Source organism: Rhinatrema bivittatum, chromosome 6 (assembly GCF_901001135.1).
Source record: "Rhinatrema bivittatum chromosome 6, aRhiBiv1.1, whole genome shotgun sequence".
NCBI classification, from domain to species: domain Eukaryota; kingdom Metazoa; phylum Chordata; class Amphibia; order Gymnophiona; family Rhinatrematidae; genus Rhinatrema; species Rhinatrema bivittatum.
The window spans coordinates 312244297-312264512 of record NC_042620.1 but is presented as its reverse complement, the minus strand read 5'-3'; the positions used below and the strand labels follow the sequence as shown (position 1 = coordinate 312264512).

The window sequence follows — 20216 nt, the reverse complement described above, 5'->3', positions numbered from 1 at the left end:
TAGAACAGTCCCCTATCAAATATCAAAAGCCTGTCTGAAGATATGCCTTAAAAAAAAAAAAAGTCCCAAAAAAAGCTTAATATTACCACTGGCCTGTAGAGCCTTCATCTCTTGCAAACCTGCTGTCTTGACAGTGGAGTGTGTGTGTGTGGGGGAGATTGATAAGTTCTTATCACCTGAGAGATAGGTGGGCAGATAAGAAGTCACCCAACTTCAGAGCCTTGCTTTAGATTGGTCCTTTACTCCGCTGATACAGTGCCTTGTAAAAGTCTTCACACCCTTGTACACTTCTCACCTTCTGCCTTCTAAAAAGTACAAATAAAAATGCATTAAAGTAGGAATTTTGTTTCAGGGATCCACACAACATATTTTACACTTTCGTCGTGAAAGAACAAGTATAGAAAGATTCCACAAGTAATTAAGAATGAAAATCCCAAAAATGTCTTGGTTTGCATAACTCTTCACACCCCCTTGTCATCGCAAACCCAGATTAGCTCTGGTTCAAAAAACTGACTTAACAAGGCCCATAATAAGTTAGAGTCCCCCCCCTGTGTCGAATCACAGTAGCTGAGCTGATTGGAATACTTCTGGATGATAAGACAGGCTAAGAGAGAATTTGAAAAGAAGTTGGCTGTAGAGGCAAAAACTCACAGTAAAAACCTTTTTAAATATATCCGAAGCAGAAAGCCTGTGAGGGAGTCAGTTGGACCGTTAGATGATCGAGGGGTTAAAGGGGCACTTAGAGAAGATAAGGCCATCGCGGAAAGATTAAATGATTTCTTTGCTTCGGTGTTTACTGAAGAGGATGTTGGGAAGGTACCCGTAATGGAGAAGGTTTTCATGGGTAATGATTCAGATGGACTGAATCAAATCACGGTGAACCTAGAAGATGTGGTAGGCCTGATTGACAAACTGAAGAGTAGTAAATCACCTGGACCGGATGGTATACACCCCAGAGTTCTGAAGGAACTAAAAAATGAAATTTCAGACCTATTAGTAAAAATTTGTAACTTATCATTAAAATCATCCATTGTACCTGAAGACTGGAGGATAGCAAATGTAACCCCAATAAAAGGGCTCCAGGGGCGATCCGGGAAACTACAGACCGGTTAGCCTGACTTCAGTGCCAGGAAAAATAGTGGAAAGTGTTCTAAACATCAAAATCACAGAACATATAGAAAGACATGGTTTAATGGAACAAAGTCAGCATGGCTTTACCCAGGACAAGTCTTGCCTCACAAATCTGCTTCACTTTTTTGAAGGAGTTAATAAACATGTGGATAAAGGTGAACCGGTAGATATAGTATACTTGGATTTTCAGAAGGCGTTTGACAAAGTTCCTCATGAGAGGCTTCTAGGAAAAGTAAAAAGTCATGGGATAGGTGGCGATGTCCTTTCGTGGATTGCAAACTGGCTAAAAGACAGGAAACAGAGAGTAGGATTAAATGGACAATTTTCTCAGTGGAAGGGAGTGGGCAGTGGAGTGCCTCAGGAATCTGTATTGGGACCCTTACTGTTCAATATATTTATAAATGATCTGGAAAGAAATACGACGAGTGATATAATCAAATTTGCAGATGACACAAAATTGTGCAGAGTAGTTAAATCACAAGCAGATTGTGATAAATTGCAGGAAGACCTTGTGAGACTGGAAAATTGGGCATCCAAATGGCAGATGAAATTTAATGTGGATAAGTGCAAGGTGATGCATATAGGGAAAAATAACCCATGCTATAATTACACGATGTTGGGTTCCATATTAGGTGCTACAACCCAAGAAAGAGATCTAGGTGTCATAGTGGATAACACATTGAAATCGTCGGTTCAGTGTGCTGCGGCAGTCAAAAAAGCAAACAGAATGTTGGGAATTATTAGAAAAGGAATGATGAATAAAACGGAAAATGTCATAATGCCTCTGTATCGCTCCATGGTGAGACCGCACCTTGAATACTGTGTACAATTCTGGTCGCCGCATCTCAAAAAAGATATAATTGCGATGGAGAAGGTACAGAGAAGGGCTACCAAAATGATAAGGGGAATGGAACAACTCCCCTATGAGGAAAGACTAAAGAGGTTAGGACTTTTCAGCTTGGAGAAGAGACGACTGAGGGGGGATATGATAGAGGTGTTTAAAATCATGAGAGGTCTAGAACGGGTAGATGTGAATCGGTTATTTACTCTTTCGGATAGTAGAAGGACTAGGGGACACTCCATGAAGTTAGCATGGGGCACATTTAAAACTAATCGGAGAAAGTTCTTTTTTACTCAACGCACAATTAAACTCTGGAATTTGTTGCCAGAGAATGTGGTTCGTGCAGTTAGTATAGCTGTGTTTAAAAAAGGATTGGATAAGTTCTTGGAGGAGAAGTCCATTACCTGCTATTAAGTTCACTTAGAGAATAGCCACTGCCATTAGCAATGGTTACATGGAATAGACTTAGTTTTTGGGTACTTGCCAGGTTCTTATGGCCTGGATTGGCCACTGTTGGAAACAGGATGCTGGGCTTGATGGACCCTTGGTCTGACCCAGTATGGCATTTTCTTATGTTCTTATGTAATTAATCTAGCTGTTGGATGACGTGAACTTGAAGTAAAAGTTAAAACATGCCAAACACAAGGAGCTGCTGAAAGAACCTGGGGATAACGTTATTCAAAGGCACAGATTGAGGGAGGTCTGCAAGAACATTTCAATGTGTTTGAATATCCTTTGGGGCACTGTCGGGAGGGTGGCACTGCTGAAGGAAAAGTCATACGATGTGCTGCATAGCGCTGGCAGAGAAGCGGCGGACACAGCGGTGATGTGGAGAAGATTATGTGATCAGATGAGGCCACAGCTGTGATGTGGAGAAGATTATGTGATCAGATGAGGCCACAGCGGTGATGTGGAGAAGATTATGTGATCAGATGAGGACACAGCGGTGATGTGGAGACGATTATGTGATCAGATGAGGCCACAGTGGTGATGTGGAGAAGATTATGTGATCAGATGAGGCCACAGCGGTGATGTGGAGAAGATTATGTGATCAGATGAGGACACAGCGGTGATGTGGAGAAGATTATGTGATCAGATGAGGCCACAGCGGTGATGTGGAGAAGATTATGTGATCAGATGAGGCCAGAGTGGAACTTTTTTGGTCTCAGTGCTATCTGTGTGGCATAAAACAAACACAGCACGTCACCCTGCTAACACCATCACTACAGTAAAGTAGGGTGGCGGCAGCATTTATATTGTGAGGATGCTTCGCACCGTCCCCCTTTCCTTCCATTTTCACAGGCCTTCCCTGTCCCACTGCTGCAAAAATATAGGCAGATCCTGGAGGAAAACATATATACCAGTCTGCCATAGGCCTGGGACTGGGGAGGAGATTCATCCGTAGGCAAGGCAAATGATCCTGAGCGCAAAGCCAAATCAAAACTGGAGCGGCCCAGTCCAAGCCCAGGCCCATCATTGTGATGTGTACGATTATTAATCTTAAAAAAAAAAAAAAAATTGCACCATCCCATTATGCAAAGTTGGCTGATAAAACTGCAGAAGAGGCTTGTACCACGTATTGAATCCAGGGATGTGAAGACTTCATGCAATCAAAAATGTTTTTATTCTTGATTACCTTTGTAGTATTTCTGCAGCAGTTCTTTCACGATGCAACATACGGTCCTAGCAATTTTCAAAGTGCCCTTATCGTAGGTAAAAACCCGTTGACAATTTAATAGCATATATTTGCTAATAGCATATACTATTTGCCGACATGAAAAACACCTGAAAATTTTTTTTGTTTTGTTTTTTATTGTAGGGCCTGTGCACTTGTTTTAGGTAAAACGAACCAAAATGAAAATGGACTGTTTTTTTTCAGATTACCCATTTGTTTGAAACAAATTTGAAACAATTGGTTTCAAACAAGCCTTTCCCGAGTCTAACTGATGCACCACAACAACTATTAAGAGACCTTTCAGCACAATGTACATAACTACTACGGTAAAGTTACTTTTACTCTTGTCTCCTTCCTCCCCTAGTTCCAACAACCCTGTTTTATTGTAACTTTTTGTTTCCTCTCCACTGGTTTAATGTTCAAGGTTATTGCAGCCCCTGTTACCTGTAAACCGGCATGATATGATCGTATCATGAATGCCGGTATAGAAAAGCTCTAAATAAATAAACAAATGCACATACCTATGTGCAAGGGTGTGAAGGCTTAATTTTTTCACACAGCACTGTAGCTGTCTAGAGTCAAAGGTTGTGAGCTTAAGTGCCACTCTGCAGTGGCTTGGGTGATGGCAGTCCAAGCGAGGAGAACTTGTTTCAGTTCTGTCTCTTCTAATATTCGGCTTGAGCATCTCCCTTTGAGGGCCATTTTCAAAAGCCGTGTACTCGGGTTAAAGGACTCTTTGAAAAATGCCCACAGTGTATGCAGTACAAGTACATGCGTTATGCCACCATGCTTCCGTTTTTAACCCGCTTTACAGTTGAGATGGTCCCGGGGCAGATTTAATTTGGTTGGAAAAAGTATCCACAGAGGAAAAAGAGGTACAAATCTCTCTGTAGGTATTTTTTTTTTTTTTCCCTTGGGCAATTTTCAAAGGGAAAGTAAGTGTGTATTTTCCCTTTGGGAATTGTTGCAAAATCCGCCGGTCAAAGCAGCTATGAACTTTTCACCTACTCACCTAGCTTTGAAAATTTGTCCCCTTAATGCCCTTGTGCACAAATTGCCCTCGTGCATAAATGCCCTTGTGCCTGTAAGCTTTTTGGGGCACGGACTCTGTGACCATGAAAAATCACCTTGTATAGCGCAGTGGGCACTGGCCCGGTATAAATGTATTTATAGAGTGCCTATATGCAAAACACAAGGATAGCAAATTATTATTTTTATCATTAAATCCCAAGTCCTGTCTGCTCTCACTTTTAAGCCTATTTGGAAGGATGAAAACTGGAGTTGATTTAAGCCAGGATTTGACTCGACGAACCCCAGTTTTGTACTGGCAGCGATGCTTTCGACAGCAAACCAGTTTCTCCTGCTTCTTTCTTCTGTCGTCTTTCTTTCATACTGCTGCTGTTCTTCTGGGTGAGGGGGTCTGCCCTGAGAGCATTAAAGTTCCCAAAGCAGCCTCCTAGCTTAGTGATATCAGCTGAAGCAACAGTGGTTTACCGAGGCCTAAGCCAGTCTTGAAAAATGATTTACTTTAAAAAAAAAAAAAAAATCATTTTTGAGAGTTTATTTTCGGTGTGGTGCTCCCCCAGGACTCAAACATGCTCCAGCTCTTTCTCCACCACTGTGAAATGTGAGCTTTTTCTTGGCCTAAGCAGGAGGAAAGAGAGTGCGATGGTGTTGCTGAGGCACTGGGATTTTAAAAAAATTAAAAAAAAAGAGAGAGATGCCATGGTAGCCGCGGACCCCAACAGAGATCACCAGTACAGCAAAATACTCAAAAATAAAATTGTAACAAAATTCAGAGGTAAGACGTGCACACCAGTTTATTATATTTTAACTCTTTTTCTTTACCAATTTTGTGTTTTCCACCCCACGGCTTCAGCTCAGGCAGGCAATTTCTTCCCCCGAGACCAGGGCACTCGAAATCTTCCTTTGCAACATCCGGAGATTGTTCCCGACCTCTTCTCATTTGCTCCCCTGTCTTCTGATTGCTGCAGTGGCTCTTGGCCCCAGGCAGCGTGGACCTGCAGCTGCTCGGAGCTTGGTAGAAATGCGCTCCATGGCTGGCCTGAAGGTGTCACTGCTGCGCAGCGTCTGGGACAATCCTCCCTCCCGGGGGGAGGGGCTGTGAACGCTACCTCTGCAGGAGCTCCCTGCCCTGACCCAGCTCGTGGATTTGAACCAGAGTATCCTGAGTGGCAGCGCACAATGCAGAAAAGTTAATCTTCCAAGGGTAAAAAAAAAAAAGCCCAGTCTGATATTCTGGAAGCCGTGGAATTATTGAAGATTGCCATAAGTTGTACCTGCATTGTAGCATTTCTGTGTCCCAATGCAGGCTAACATCCGCGTGTTTGCCTAGCTTTCTTTGACGCTTGGATCCCGAGCAGCGTTCTGATCCTCCTCTGACTCAGTTACCTGTCTGATGGTGACAGTACCTGGAGTACTTTCAGCGTGTGTGACAGAGAGCGCACTCTGCCCCGCTGTGCACCTTCGTAATCGCTGTTTCACTGTTGCTTATCTTCCGTTTTTCCAGCGTTGCCTCGGGAGCAGGGGCAGGCTCTCAAGTTCAGTTTCAAGCACTTGAGTTTTGGGACCCGTATCGGTCCCAATGAAAAGTGGATTCTTGGCAGGTTATGTTACCTGAATATTATCCACATATTGTAATGCACCTGATTCAAGAGTGCATGGATGTCACCTTCAGATGATGATTTTTTTGTTTTTTTAGTCTAGAGATGTACAACTTTGGTGCTTGCAGGCAACTCACAGGTCTAATTTTCAGGATGTCTATGATGAATTTTCACCTGGTTTATTTTGCATATTTTGGTTACAATGACCCTTTTGCGACCCTCGGGGGGATCGGCGTCGCCCACCTCTGCTCTAGCAGAAAGGATTTCAGTGAGGATTTAAAGCGTAGCCTTCAGGTCGTCCCCCTCCCCACCCAATCCTAATAAGCTTCAGCTGAACATTTGATTCTCTGTGGCGGTGACCTTTGGCATGACCTCCCCAAGTCCCCCTCCTTAATGACTCAGCGTCTTGGACAGAACTTCCTGCTTCTGGTAGGACTGGGGCAATTGTGCTTCTGGGAGTTCGTCTGTATCCTGTTCCATGAGACTGGAGGTAGAGATTGGACTTCAGGGATAGAAAAACATTTACAGGCAGTGACAGCACAAGGGAGGTAGGAAAGGAAGACGTGAGCTTAGTCAGTGGACGGGTCTTAGTCATCACTTGAAGCTGGAAAGGGCACGGGGGAAGTTGCTGACTTTTTCGTGGAGGCGGAGGAGAGAGAAGGGCTTCTCTTTGGTTTTGATGTGTTGGCTTCTCTTGTCATACCTTGGAACACTCTAGTTTTGTTTTTTTTTTAATTCTTTATTTATCAAGTTTTTCATTTATACATCAAGAAAAATAAATCACCTATAACACATGCTGTTATTATACACCAAAATATTTCACCAATATTGAAATTCCATCAAAGTAATCATACAGCATAGTATATAATTAACTTATATCCTGTCTCACATATAGTTTTCATTAAGTAACTTTGAAAAGGGGCAAGTAAAAACTTAGAAGAGAGTCCAATAGAAACTATTTATTAAATTAAACAGGGCATTAACATAGCTTTTCCTTCAGTTACCTATTTGTTTACCCTGGGACATTGGTCGGTATTGGAGAGGAAGTAGTGGGTAACCTGGCCTCAATGAATTTCTTGAACTGTTCAAAATAAAAGAAAACATAAACTTCGTTACCCTTCTTTAAAATACATTTGCATGGATAACGTAAAACATAGGAAAATCCTAGATCAAGAGCTTTCTGTCTAAGGGAAAGAAATTCTTTTCTCCTCATCTGAGTGGCCTGGGCCACATCCGGAAATATTTTAATCGGTTGAGCATAGAAATTCAAGGGAAATTTCCTAAAATAAGATTTCATAATTAAATTGACATCTTGCTTGTATATAAGGGATACCAAAAGAGTACCCCTCTCCAAAATTTCCATACTAGAGCTCTCAAGGAAGCTGGTTAAATTAGCGGGGATATTAACCTGATTCATTTCTCCCAGCGTGGTTCTCTTATTAATGAAATGGCAAAAATTTATTGACGGCATTTGATCAGGCAAAAAAGAGAGAGCCTCGCTTAGAAATCGTTTTAAAGTAGAATAAGGGATTTCTCCCGCTATTTTAGGAAAATTTAATATCCTGATATTTAAATGTTTTGCACTATTTTCAATAGCTTCCAGTCTTCTGGTGCAAGATATTTGATCTCTTATTATTGTCCCGTTAACTTCTTGTAGAGTTTTTATCTTTTCTTCTGCTTCGCCGATTCTAGAAGAAATCTGAGTTATCCGTACGTTAACTTCTTCTATTTTCTCCTGTGAATTATGTGCAACAGAATCCATTTTTTTCTCAAGTCTATTCATGGAGGCCCCAAGTCCCATCATGACCTCCCAAATGCTTTCCAAAGTTATGGTCTGCGGTCTTTGAAAACTGACCGCGGACTCACGTCCAGTTGCTGTTATAATCTGGGCTTGTTCTCCCGCAGAAATTTCCTCTACCTCCGTTCCTCCGTTTATCTGCTGCCCATTATCGCCTCCTCTCCCGCCGGAGTTTTGACCTTCCACGGCGTTCTGGAGGATTACAGCGCGTTCCTCATCCGAAGCTTCTCCCCCCTCCTGCTCCGGCGCATCCACCGCGTCATGGGTCAGCGCCGGGGTTTGGTCAGCGTCGGTGTCGCGCTGTGCTGGGGGTTGACGTTGTTCAGGGCTCAAGGAAACCTCCTCCAGGAGAGCTCCATGTTCTCTTTCACATGGACTCCCAACGAGCTCCTCGGTTCCTCGAATTACCGAAGTGGATAGGAAACGGTCGATTTCCAGCTGAGTCATGGGTGGTAAGGACTCGGTGGGGTAGATCCTCACTTTACCCTTTCTTTTTGCTGGCATAATAATTTTGAAGAAAAATGTAATTTCAATGTGGAGCACGAGCGTTCCTTGCTCCTGCTATGCCGCCATCTTGCCTGATGATGTGTGAACACTCTAGTTTTGTCCTTGAGTTTATCACTTTTTTTAATTTTAATTTTATTTTTATTGCATTTCAATCAGATTAACATTCTTAACAAATGTCATCCAGAAAAATATAGAAATGAAACATCCAAGTCATTACATCATTGGGAAATATCCTTTTTTCAATTATTATAAGAATAATGGGGGGAACACAATTATTAAAGCAGGGTTCAGGAAAAACTAAATCGTAATAATTAGTTACAGCACTGTGACATGCACCAAATTACAATTTGACCAAACCTCTTAAAGTTATTTAGGAGTGGGAGTCTAAATACACCCGTAATTGCTCCGGCTCTGAAAAAATATATTTATTTTGATAGACCAAGATACGCCTACAGGGAAATCTTAGATAGAATTTTGCTCCCCTTGATGTTACTTCTGTCTTCATCGTCAAGAAGGATTTCCTTTTCTCTTGCATATTCTTAGTGATATCAGGAAATACCCTTATTTTGTTGCCCATAGAAAAGCTGACGCTGGTTACGAAAGGATAATCGCAGTATGGTATCTCTATCAATTATTTGTGTAAAAGTCACCAACAGTGTTGCCCTAGATTCTATCTTAGTCTCAAAAGACTTTTCCAAGATGTCTGTTAAATTGTCAGAAGAAATTTGCTCTTGATCTTGTTTACTTTTTTCTTCATCTTTAGCTGGCAGATAGAAAATTTTAGAGATTACAGGAATAGACTCTTCTGAAAATCCTAAGATGTTTATTAAATAACTTTTAAGAAGATCTTTAGGTGTCATCCACCTGGTCTTAGGAAAGTTCAAAAACATTTAATTGGTTCTTCTTATTTCATCTTCAATAGACTCCATTCTTCTCAATACTAAATTTTCAGATTTTATTAAGTTACACTGCACTTCTTTAATGTTCTTAATTTCAGTCTCCGCCAACTTCACTGTGGTTTTCAGCATTTGAATCTTATTTTCCATTTTCTGAACATTGTTGAAATTTTGTTTAACGGCAGAGGTTAAATAATTTATGGCTCTATTCATATTAATTATTGCCTTCCAGATTTCTTCCAAAGAATTCTTTTCTGGTGTTTCTAATGGCACATTGACAATTAAGTGTATTCCATTTCCCTTACCTCCGAACTCCAAGGGGCCTACCTCGCCCTCCAAGCACGGTGCTTCCTCATTCTTTCCCTCGGAGCCCTGATAAACCGGGCTCTCCGAAGCAGACGGATATTCGCCGTCGCTTCTCAGGGCACCAGAAGTCTTTGGGGTTGCTTGTTCCCATGGCCCCGACACTTGCTGTTTTCTCCCCTCTCCTTTTGGGGGTCTTTATGGCAGGGTAGGCATCGGGATGTGTCTTCAGCCTGAGCGTCCGGCGACAGCTCTCCGCCGGTCTTGCTCGCGGCTCCTCCTTCCGGTTTCTGATGCATGTCCCCAAAAGCTTCCTTGATTTGCAATTGTCTTAAGGCAATATTCAGAGTAGAGGTAAGGTTTTCTCGAATTCTAGCCTTTCTCTTAGTGTGAGGCATTTAAAAAAATCTTCCAACAGTAAAGAGAGAGGCTTTTCCAGGAATTCAGAGAATCGAGTCGCTCCCATGTTCACAGTGCGGCAGCCATCTTGGTTCCCCCATCACTTTTAAACCCAAGCGCTACACCTCTGAGAGAGTTCCTAGGGGGACTAACCAAAAAAAAAAAATTGTGAATTTTGTAGTCCTGAGAGCATTTGTGAGTTGTATCATCTATCGATCTCTTCTGTTGATCAGTTGGTCATGTCAATTATACTGTTGTCTGTCTGTGGCCACTAGGTGGTGCCTGGAACAGTGGAAGGTGCAATGTGCAAAGACAATATCCTCTATCTGCAATCACAAACAGGCACAAGCATCCACACAGGCTCACCTAGGCAGAGGCATCCGTACACTCACTCACTCACACACACACGCTCGATCACACACTCAGTCACTCACTCTCTCACACACACACACTCAGTCACTCACTTTCACACACACACATATTCGATCACACACTCAGTCACTCACTCTCTCACACACACACTCACTCTCTCACACACACACTCACTCACTCTCTCACACACACACACACATTCGATCACACACTATTTTGTTTACATTTTAGAGGGGTGAGGTGGAAGAGTGTGCAATAAGGGAGAAAGAGTGCAGTGTGCAAAGACAATATCCTCTATCTGCAATCACAAACAGGCACAAGCATCCACACAGGCTCACCTAGGCAGAGGCATCCGTACACTCACTCACTCACACACACACGCTCGATCACACACTCAGTCACTCACTCTCTCACACACACACACTCAGTCACTCACTTTCACACACACACATATTCGATCACACACTCAGTCACTCACTCTCTCACACACACACTCACTCTCTCACACACACACTCACTCACTCTCTCACACACACACACACATTCGATCACACACTATTTTGTTTACATTTTAGAGGGGTGAGGTGGAAGAGTGTGCAATAAGGGAGAAAGAGTGCAGTGTGCAAAGACAATATCCTCTATCTGCAATCACAAACAGGCACAAGCATCCACACAGGCTCACCTAGGCAGAGGCATCCGTACACTCACTCACTCACACACACACGCTCGATCACACACTCAGTCACTCACTCTCTCACACACACACACTCAGTCACTCACTTTCACACACACACATATTCGATCACACACTCAGTCACTCACTCTCTCACACACACTCAGTCACTCACTCTCTCACACACACTCAGTCACTCACTCTCTCACACACACTCACTCACTCTCTCACACACATATTCGATCACACACTCAGTCACTCACTCACACACACTCTCTCACACACACACTCACTCACTCTTTCACACACACACACATTCGATCACACACTATTTTGTTTACATTTTAGAGGGGTGAGGTGGAAGAGTGTGCAATAAGGGAGAAAGAGTGAACAAGGAAGAGACTGGAGGGGTGAGGTTCTTGTATAAATCTAAATAATTTTAAAAGGGCATCTCTGTTGGTACCACTGACCTGTTCATACTATTTAAGGGTGGTTTTTCACCATTCCTGCTGTGTTCTTGTTGCAGGAGGTTAGTAATTGGAAAGGGGGGGGGGGGAATTTGAGGACGGGTTTACTAAGCCATGCTAAAACTCAGCTGCTATAACGCAAGTTATTAATGTGTATAACAGTCCATTTTAATGCAGCCTACATTCCAGCATTTACTAAAGTGTTTTGATAATAGGTGCTATCGCAGTAGCACACTAGTATATCAGCACTTTGGTAAGATGCAGGCCTTAATTTTTATGTAAAAGGGAAAGTGGACCATGGGGTGAGCAGGGCCTGAACACACTCACTCGCGCTTTCTTCTCCCCACAAAGGGCCAGTCCCAGCCCTCTCCCTTCCCTTCTCCCAGCTGCTCTCCCACCACACCCCAGGTGGCTAACGTCGTCAAAAAAACGGATTTGATGCGGGGAGAGCAGGAAATGCCCTTCCTCGTACCCTCTGAGCCAGCAGCTGTCAGACTGCCTACCACTATCCCCCCAGTCATCCAGCTGCACCGCTTCCGGATCTGTGCCCCTCCGCCGGCTCCACCTGCGGATGAACGGAGTGGCACACGGACCGACAGGAGCCCACCTCTTGAGGCTGCTGGCCTAGGGCCCAGTTTGCCACCATCAAGGCCGCCTCCAATGCATCTTCCTCCTCCCTTCCAGCTGCATGGGCCGATGCCTGGGGTTTGGCGGGGGGGGGGGGGGGGTGTCTGAGTGCCAAGATCCAACGGCAATGCCCACTGCCGTCTGCCTGAGGGGCCCTGGGATCCAACCATGCCAGTCTTGGTCTGCGGATGTCTATTAGGCACTTTAAATGCTATAAATAGTAGTAGTGGGTGCAGAGGCCCTGGAATGCCATTTCAGCCCCTTGCGCCAGAAATGATGTCGCTGTAGAGAGGATGAAGGGGGCTATTGGGCAGACATCGGTAGGGCTGGAGTAAGATGCCTGTGCATGGAGGGAAATGGGTAAGGGGGTGATTTTGGAAGAACAGGGATCGGGGACTTGGCAGGATGCCACTAAGGAGAGCGATCAGGTGGCTATTGGTAGGGGAGGTGGTAAGATGCCTCTGTGTGTGTGTGGCGAGAGGATGAGGAGGGATGCTGGATGTGGAAAGGCCAGGGTTTCTTTGCTGGAGACGAGTGGCAGGAAGGGCTGCTGGCGGTGCTGTTGTCCGTCCATCCACTCGTGGCTCTGATGTTGCCGAACGCACATTCCTGACTTCAGACTCTTGTCTGGGTCAAGGCTGCTGGCCCTGGATGTTTCCCCCAGAGCCCAATAATAATCACAGAGCTTAGCCGGCCATCCTTTCCTGCTAGACTTACTTTTTTTTTTTTTTTTTTAAGAAAACGGGTCCACCCTGTCGTCTTGAGAGCCAGTGCTAAACCTGCTACTCATTGGCTGCGTGCCATTGGAGCCATTTAACGTGGGTTTCCCTTTTTTTTTTCCTGTAGCTCAGACTCCTGGCTGCCAGGTCAGGGCTGTGGTTTTTTTTTTGTTCAGGAGCACAGGATGAAACTGTTCTGTTGCTTAAAAAAAAAAACAACAAAAAAACAGAAGCAACTATAAAATATGTTCCTTTAAATAAAAAAAACACTTTTTTTTTTTTTTAAATAAATTCTTTTCTGGACACAGACTCTTTATCTTGCTCAAACATCATTTCCTTACTCTTTCCTGAGTCCCAGCGTGGCTCTTGAGCTGGTTGCTGATTGGATGGCGGCTTGGCCATTGCCGGGTGGGGATGTCTGGGGCACTTGTCAACTAATTTTCTCATTCTTCCTTGGCTGGATATCGTCAGACCCTCTGGCTGTGGGTGGAGGTTTCTCCTTCCCCTCTCCTATCTTCAGTCTCTTTGAGGAGAAACCTACCTTTTTTCTTTTATTCAGTGGATATTATTTCTTGTTGAAATAATTTTTATTTATTTATTTTTTTCATATCGACACAAAAACAGCCTGGACGGTGTTCACGCAAATAAACTGTAGCTAGTGTTTGGGACCAGGCTTTGCCGCTTGGCTTTCCAGAAACCTGCTGTGGGGATTTGGGCTTGTCCTCTCTCTCCTTGGACACTCTCTCTTCTTCTGTGTGTGGGAGGGGGGGAGAATGCTGGCTTGCGATGGAAAGTGACTGAACCGAGAGCCCCCGTGGGTGGTCTTGTGGCATGCACTGAGTGTGCCTGTGCTCTGTACCTGGGACACGCATCGAGAGTGCCTCCTACTCTGTAGCTAGCGCTCGCTTTGAAAGCACCCAGGCCGCCTGACTGGGACGTGCAGTGAAGTGCACCTGTGCTTGGTGGATGGGAGGCTCGAAGCTACGGACAGAAGAAGGGTCTCTGGACCCCGGGATGAAGGCAGATCGTTGTGGGACAGATCTCCAGATGTTCAGAGGCTGACTCTACCTCTTATCCTGCAGATGGTAAGTAGTGCGCATGGCTCAGTTATTAAGGTCCCTGCATTGTGCTGGGGAGCATTTCTCGCATGCCACGTTGCAGACTGGCATGTTCACCATCCAGCAGTGCCCCAAGAGCAGCCGTATCTGTATGCTCGAGAGGGTGGTTGTCCCAGGTGAAGGCAGCACACAGCTGCTCTCAGTGTGTCAGGAATATATTCTGAAACGCATAGGAGGGGGTGTCTGAGTATGTTAATGTTAACTTTATATTAAAACAAAGTTAAACAACGCTCGGAACTGGCAGTACATTTCTGGATTCATTGTTTTAAAAGCAAGTTAGACATATAACTTATAAGCCTAACGGAGTTTAGTCACCCCAGAGCAGGTCTATGCTTAGCTGGGTAGATTTCTCCGGCGAAGTGCACACACATAGATGTATATTCAGCGGCTATGCTGTGTCACTGAATATACATCGAAACTTAGTCAGCTAAGTTTTACCCAGCTAAGTTACTTAAATGGTCAGCTCTGAATATTGACCTTCTAAGAAACCGTCCTGTCTCAGCAGAACTTATGTTCTAATCAAGACAAGCATGCAAAACAAAACAAGCATACAAAACAAAACAGACTTGGGGAATTTCTTTTATTAAGAAAATAGGTAAAATTTAATAAGGCAGTAAGGGGGATAATCAGGGGTTAAGATTTAAAAGCACCCCCAAAAATTGGGTTTTTAGACTGGATTTAAATAAGGCAAGCAAGGGAGCATGATTCAGTAACCAAGGAAGTCTCTTCCGAGCAAATGGTGCAGCCATGTGGGAAGCACTCTCAGGAACCTGGAGGTAGAGGAGAAGAAGGGCAGAGATAGCAGGGACTTGAGTGGAGTGAGCAAGGAGGGGGGTATAGGAGAGGTAACGAGGGACTGCAGAGTGAAGGTGCTTGTAGGAGAGGAAGAAGAGTTTGAACTGTGTGCAGAACTGGATGGGGAGCTCGGGTAGGGTCTTGAGAAGAAGAGCGGTCATGGGTGTAGCTACTTCGGCAAAAAGTAACTTGCACATTTAAATTTTGGATAGATTGAAGTGGCGAGAGATGGCCCACTGGGAGACCTACAAAGAGCAGGTTGCCATAGTCCAAGCGGGAGGTAAGGGCAGAATGGATCAGAGTTCTGGTAGCGGGTTCAGACAGAAAGGGATGGATTTTAGTGATGTTATAGAGAGAGAGAAATGACACCTATCAGCCGTGTTTTGGAAAATGTGTAGAGAGGAGAGAGAGAAGTCTAAGGTGATCCCCAAGGTTACGGGCTGAGGAGAGCTGTCTTGGCCATGTTGAGTTTAAGGTGGTGGTGGGACATCCAGGCAACAATGTCAGACAAACAGGCTGAGACGTGGGACTGGATTCCTAATAATTTCTGATCTAGAGAGTTAAGCCTGGGAATTGTCAGCATAAAGATGGTATTGAAAGCCATGAGAGGAGATTAGGAGCACACAGGGAATTAGTATACAGAGAAAAGAGATGAGGGCCCAGGGCAGAACCTTGAGGCACCCTACTTGATAGTAGGATGGCAGTAGAGGAGGATCCATCAGAGAACCAAGACAAGAAGGAGTCCTGAAATCAAATAAGGACAGAGTATCAAGAGTAGATCATGATCAACAGAGTCACAAGGAGCAAGTAGGTCAAGGAGAGTAAGGATTGAGTAAAGGCCTTTGGGTTTAGCCCTAAACATGTCATTGGAGACTCTGGCAAAGGCTGTTTCTGTGGGATGTAGAAGGTAAAAACCAGACTGGAGTGGATTGAGAATGGCTTGAGATGAAAGAAAGTCAAGACTGTGGCAGTGAACAAGCACCAAGTAGTTTGGAAGCAAAAGGGAGAAAGGCAATGGGACGATAGTTAGCAGGGCAGATGGTGTCCAGCGAGGGTTTTTCTGCGATCGCAGTATGTTTGAAGCAGTGGAAAGTGATATATTGAGGGTTAGACAGTTGGAAGGGATGACTGCAAGGGAAACAGAGCTGAGGAACCGGGTGGGTTTGCAGGAGGCGAGAAGACTTTCCCCAGTGTGCTGTGTCTCTTAGCTTTTTTATGGCTTGACAGTTCTGTAGAGATTCGAAATAGGCTTATGTAAAGAGCGGTTGCACCAAGCTTTCTCCTGAGTTATTCAGTGACATTTGAAGCCCCTGCAGTATTCTGGGGCATGTGAGGAAATCCTCTCTAATTGCCACAAGGCAACTGTCCCCTACATCGCTGCTTTTTAGAATGAAAACATTAAACGTGCTGACAGAAAAAAAAAAATCGTCTGCCCGGGGAATCACGGTCATGTTAAAAATAATAATAATAATCAGGATGATCTTCGTCCTGGGTGCTTCCTGGATCATCTGCTGCCTGACTTTTCTGAATGCAAGCCGGGGGTGCGGGAACCAGCAGGTAGAGCCGAGGGACCAGTTCTGGTGGCTCGCATGTAATATTAGCAAGGGAGGAGCGGGAGCACGGCTGCGTGCAGCTGTCGTTTGCTTCTCAAACGGTTTCAATCCAGGAAGTTTTATGGGAAAAGAAAGTGAACAGTGGTGGAGTTTTTTGGGCTAGACAGGAGGGGGCTCGTCTCTCCCCACTACAGTGGGAGCATAAGTACCTTTATCCGTGGCACGAGCGTGCACTTCTCACTGTTGGCAGTGAAGGGGAAGCTGTCGCACGCTTCCCGTTAAGCGCAGCGATGGAGGATGGATCTTGTTCTGCCTTTTTTTTTTTTTAACACTTTTTTTTTTTTTTAGAATTTGCAGCCTGCCAGGAGCACGCCTAACCCTCTCTTACTGAGTGCCCTCGCTGCAGAGGAGAGGGTGTGGGCACAGATCTCCGCACTCGCTCTCTCTATAATTTATTACCGAGGAAGGAGACCGTGTGGCTGTAGAACCGCCTTGTGCATTCCCCCGTCATGGCTTTCTGCCATGGAACGAGGGGGTCCACACGCGCTCTTCTGTGTCCTGACTTCTTAGGACGGAGCATGGGTGTTGTCTGTGAGGGTTTACCCCCGCAGACCTGGGGCCTCGTGTGCATCTTGCTCCGTGCCTTCACCTGCAGTTTGTATGGCTTGGTTGTGGCTCATTGGTTTCTCCAGCCAGCTGACTGCCTGGTGTTCTCCGGTGGTCTCCCCTGCAGGTGCTAGCCAGGCCCGACCCTGCTTAGGCGAGTACTCCTATGTATCTGTTTGTAACCATAGATCCAGGGTATTCACGTGAAAGCGTGCTGTCTGCTTTCTTGCATAAGGATTTTCCTGACACACAAGGTAGCTTCTAAACTGAATGCGAAATAGGTTTTCAGCCTCAAAAATAGAATGGGAGAAATTACTGGCATTTAAAAAAAAAAAACATTTTTTTATTTTCCTTTAGAAACTGAGGTATTTATCAGTAACCACAGTGCATTTCTGAATTATGGATGGGGTAATATATATTTTTTAATTACTTTAATGTGACTGAAACTTGAGCTTTTAGATACTGTCTCGTTATCTTGTTTTCTTTTTCTTTTTTTTTTTTTTTTGTCAAAATAGTTTTTTATTAACAAATGGGAAAACAAGTCTTTGCAAAACCGTCAGGCCTGCCAAGTACAAATAAGTTAGACAGAGCCCAGCGTTAACAATTTCGTGAGACCACAGAATAACAGAGACACAACAATTTCCGAGAAAACGCACGACCATGCGTTCCCATTTCTTTTTTCTCCCGTTTGTCATTCTGCCCACTGCCGTATGTATTCCCCCAATCTCCGTAACTTCCATCCACCTCATACACTCCACAGTCATACCCCCGACACCTCCACATGCATAACTTGTTCCGCACTAGTTCTCCCATCACTCAACCACAGGAACCCAAGTCCCCTTACCCCCCTCCCCCCACCCCCAAGACCAAGGAGTTCAGTCCCAAACTTTAGTATAACCAACGTTTAGCAGCCCAGTCTGTATATCTGAGGGCAGTGGCGTGAAACACGTCTGCCAGCACGCCTCGTACAGTTTGTCTCGCGTGCGGCTTCCAGAAAGGCAATCCTGTCGCTCCAGGTACAAGAGTGTCGCCACCCGGTGGTACCAGGCCGTTATGGGGGGGGGGGGGGGGGCACAGTCCCCGGCTCCACCCAGACCCTCAGGATAGTGCGGGGTGGTAACTAAGGGCCCCGCTATAAGACGCCGCACATTCCTCACCCCCCTGCCGCCCCTGACAAAGCCCGTCCGATCAGGGTCAGTTAGAGCAGGTAAAATCCCATGTAAACGCGCGGCCAGGATTGCTGCCAAAAGTTAAGAACATAAGAAATTGCCATGCTGGGTCAGACCAAGGGTCCATCAAGCCCAGCATCCTGTTTCCAACAGAGGCCAAACCAGGCCACAAGAACCTGGCAATTACCCAAACACTAAGAAGATCCCATGCTACTGATACAATTAATAGCAGTGGCTATTCCCTAAGTAAACTTGATTAATAGCCATTAATGGACTTCTCCTCCAAGAACTTATCCAAACCTTTTTTGAACCCAGCTACACTAACTGCACTAACCACCTCCTCTGGCAACAAATTCCAGAGCTTAATTGTGCGTTGAGTGAAAAAGAATTTTCTCCGATTAGTCTTAAATGTGCTACTTGCTAACTTCATGGAATGCCCCCTAGTCCTTCTATTATTCGTAAGTGTAAATAACTGAGTCACATTTACTCGTTCAAGACCTCTCATGATCTTAAACACCTCTATCATATCCCCCCTCAGCCATCTCTTCTCCAAGCTGAACAGCCCTAATCTCTTCAGCCTTTCCTCATAGGGAAGCTGTTCCATCCCCTTTATCATTTTGGTTGCCCTTCTCTGTACCTTCTCCATTGCAACTATATCTTTTTTTAGATGCGGCGTCCAGAACTGTATACAGTATTCAAGGTGTGGTCTCACCATTGAGCGATATAGAGGCATTATGATATTTTCCGTTTTATTCACCATTCCCTTCCTAATAATTCCTAACATTCTGTTTGCTTTTTTGACCTCTGCAACACACTGAGCCGACGATTTTAAAGTATTATCCACTATGATGCCTAGATCTTTTTCCTGGGTGGTAGCTCCTAATATGGAACCTAACATTGTGTAACTGTAGCATGGGTTATTTTTCCCTGTATGCAACACCTTGCACTTGTCCACATTAAATTTCATCTGCCGTTTGGATGCCCAATCTTCAAGTCTTGCAAGGTCCTCCTGTAATGTATCACAATCCGTTTGTGATTTAACTACTCTGAATAATTTTGTATCATCTGCAAATTTGATAACCTCACTCGTCGTATTCCTTTCCAGATCATTTATAAATATATTGAAAAGCACCGGTCCAAGTACAGATCCCTGAGGCACTCCATAGTTTGTAGTTTGACATCTACATTAAGCAGGGAGCTATGAGCCTACCTGCATAGGGGTCTTTTCCTTTTTTTGGCAAAACCACAGTCACCGATTGATTAGCAGTTGCAGGAAGCTCAGTAGTGAGAAGCAAGTCATTGTGAAACCGGGACAGAGGGGGCAGGAGAAGAAATGTAAGAATTTTGTAAAATTCAGACCCCCAACCCATCTTGTCCCGCCGCCTTCCCCATCTTTAGTCCCTGAATCACAGAGTAGCTTTCCTGCTCACCGATAGGTTTATTCAGCAGGATCAATTGGTCTGTAGATAGGCGCGGCCAAGAATGCCCGAGGGGGGGGGGGGAAAAAACCCTGTGTGGCGGAAGGGTTTTAAAGCTTTATAGTAATCTAGGAACCGGGTGGAGATATCCGCCGCCGAGGTCTTGTGCGCTCCGTCCCGCCCTCGAATACCCGCAATGACCGACTTTTGGTTCCTGGGCCGGACTAGGTTGGCAAGCATTCTGCTTGCCCGATTACCATACCATTACCCCACTCACACGGCATCCACAGACATACCCTCACACACACCGTGCACACACGCCAAGAGGCACAGGGTCTCCCCCAGAGGAATCAGTCAGATCTGGGTGTAAGGAGATTCCCCCCTCCTTATCCCCCAACACAGAAGACAAGCTTATAACCTGTATATAACAAGATATGAGGTTCGGCCTGGCCAAATGTTTCATGTTGGGTGTCCAGTAAGAGCAATCAGGCCTGGCATAGCAACAACAAAACAGATTAAGTGCAG

The 20216-nt window shown here is 44.8% G+C and overlaps 1 protein-coding gene across 3 annotated transcripts in view; it reads left to right on the top strand.

Moving 5' to 3' along the window:
- The window catches only part of SHROOM4 (shroom family member 4), a 318353-nt gene that overhangs the window by 177977 nt on the left and 120160 nt on the right, over positions 1 to 20216 (top strand). The window contains exon 1 of one of the 3 annotated variants that reach the window (XM_029607491.1): positions 13532 to 14117. The exons of the other annotated variants lie outside the window; for them this stretch is intronic. The gene's annotated coding sequence lies outside the window, so the exon portion shown is untranslated. Of the gene's footprint in view, positions 1 to 13531; positions 14118 to 20216 lie in introns of those variants that run through there. 3 annotated transcript variants of the gene reach the window in all.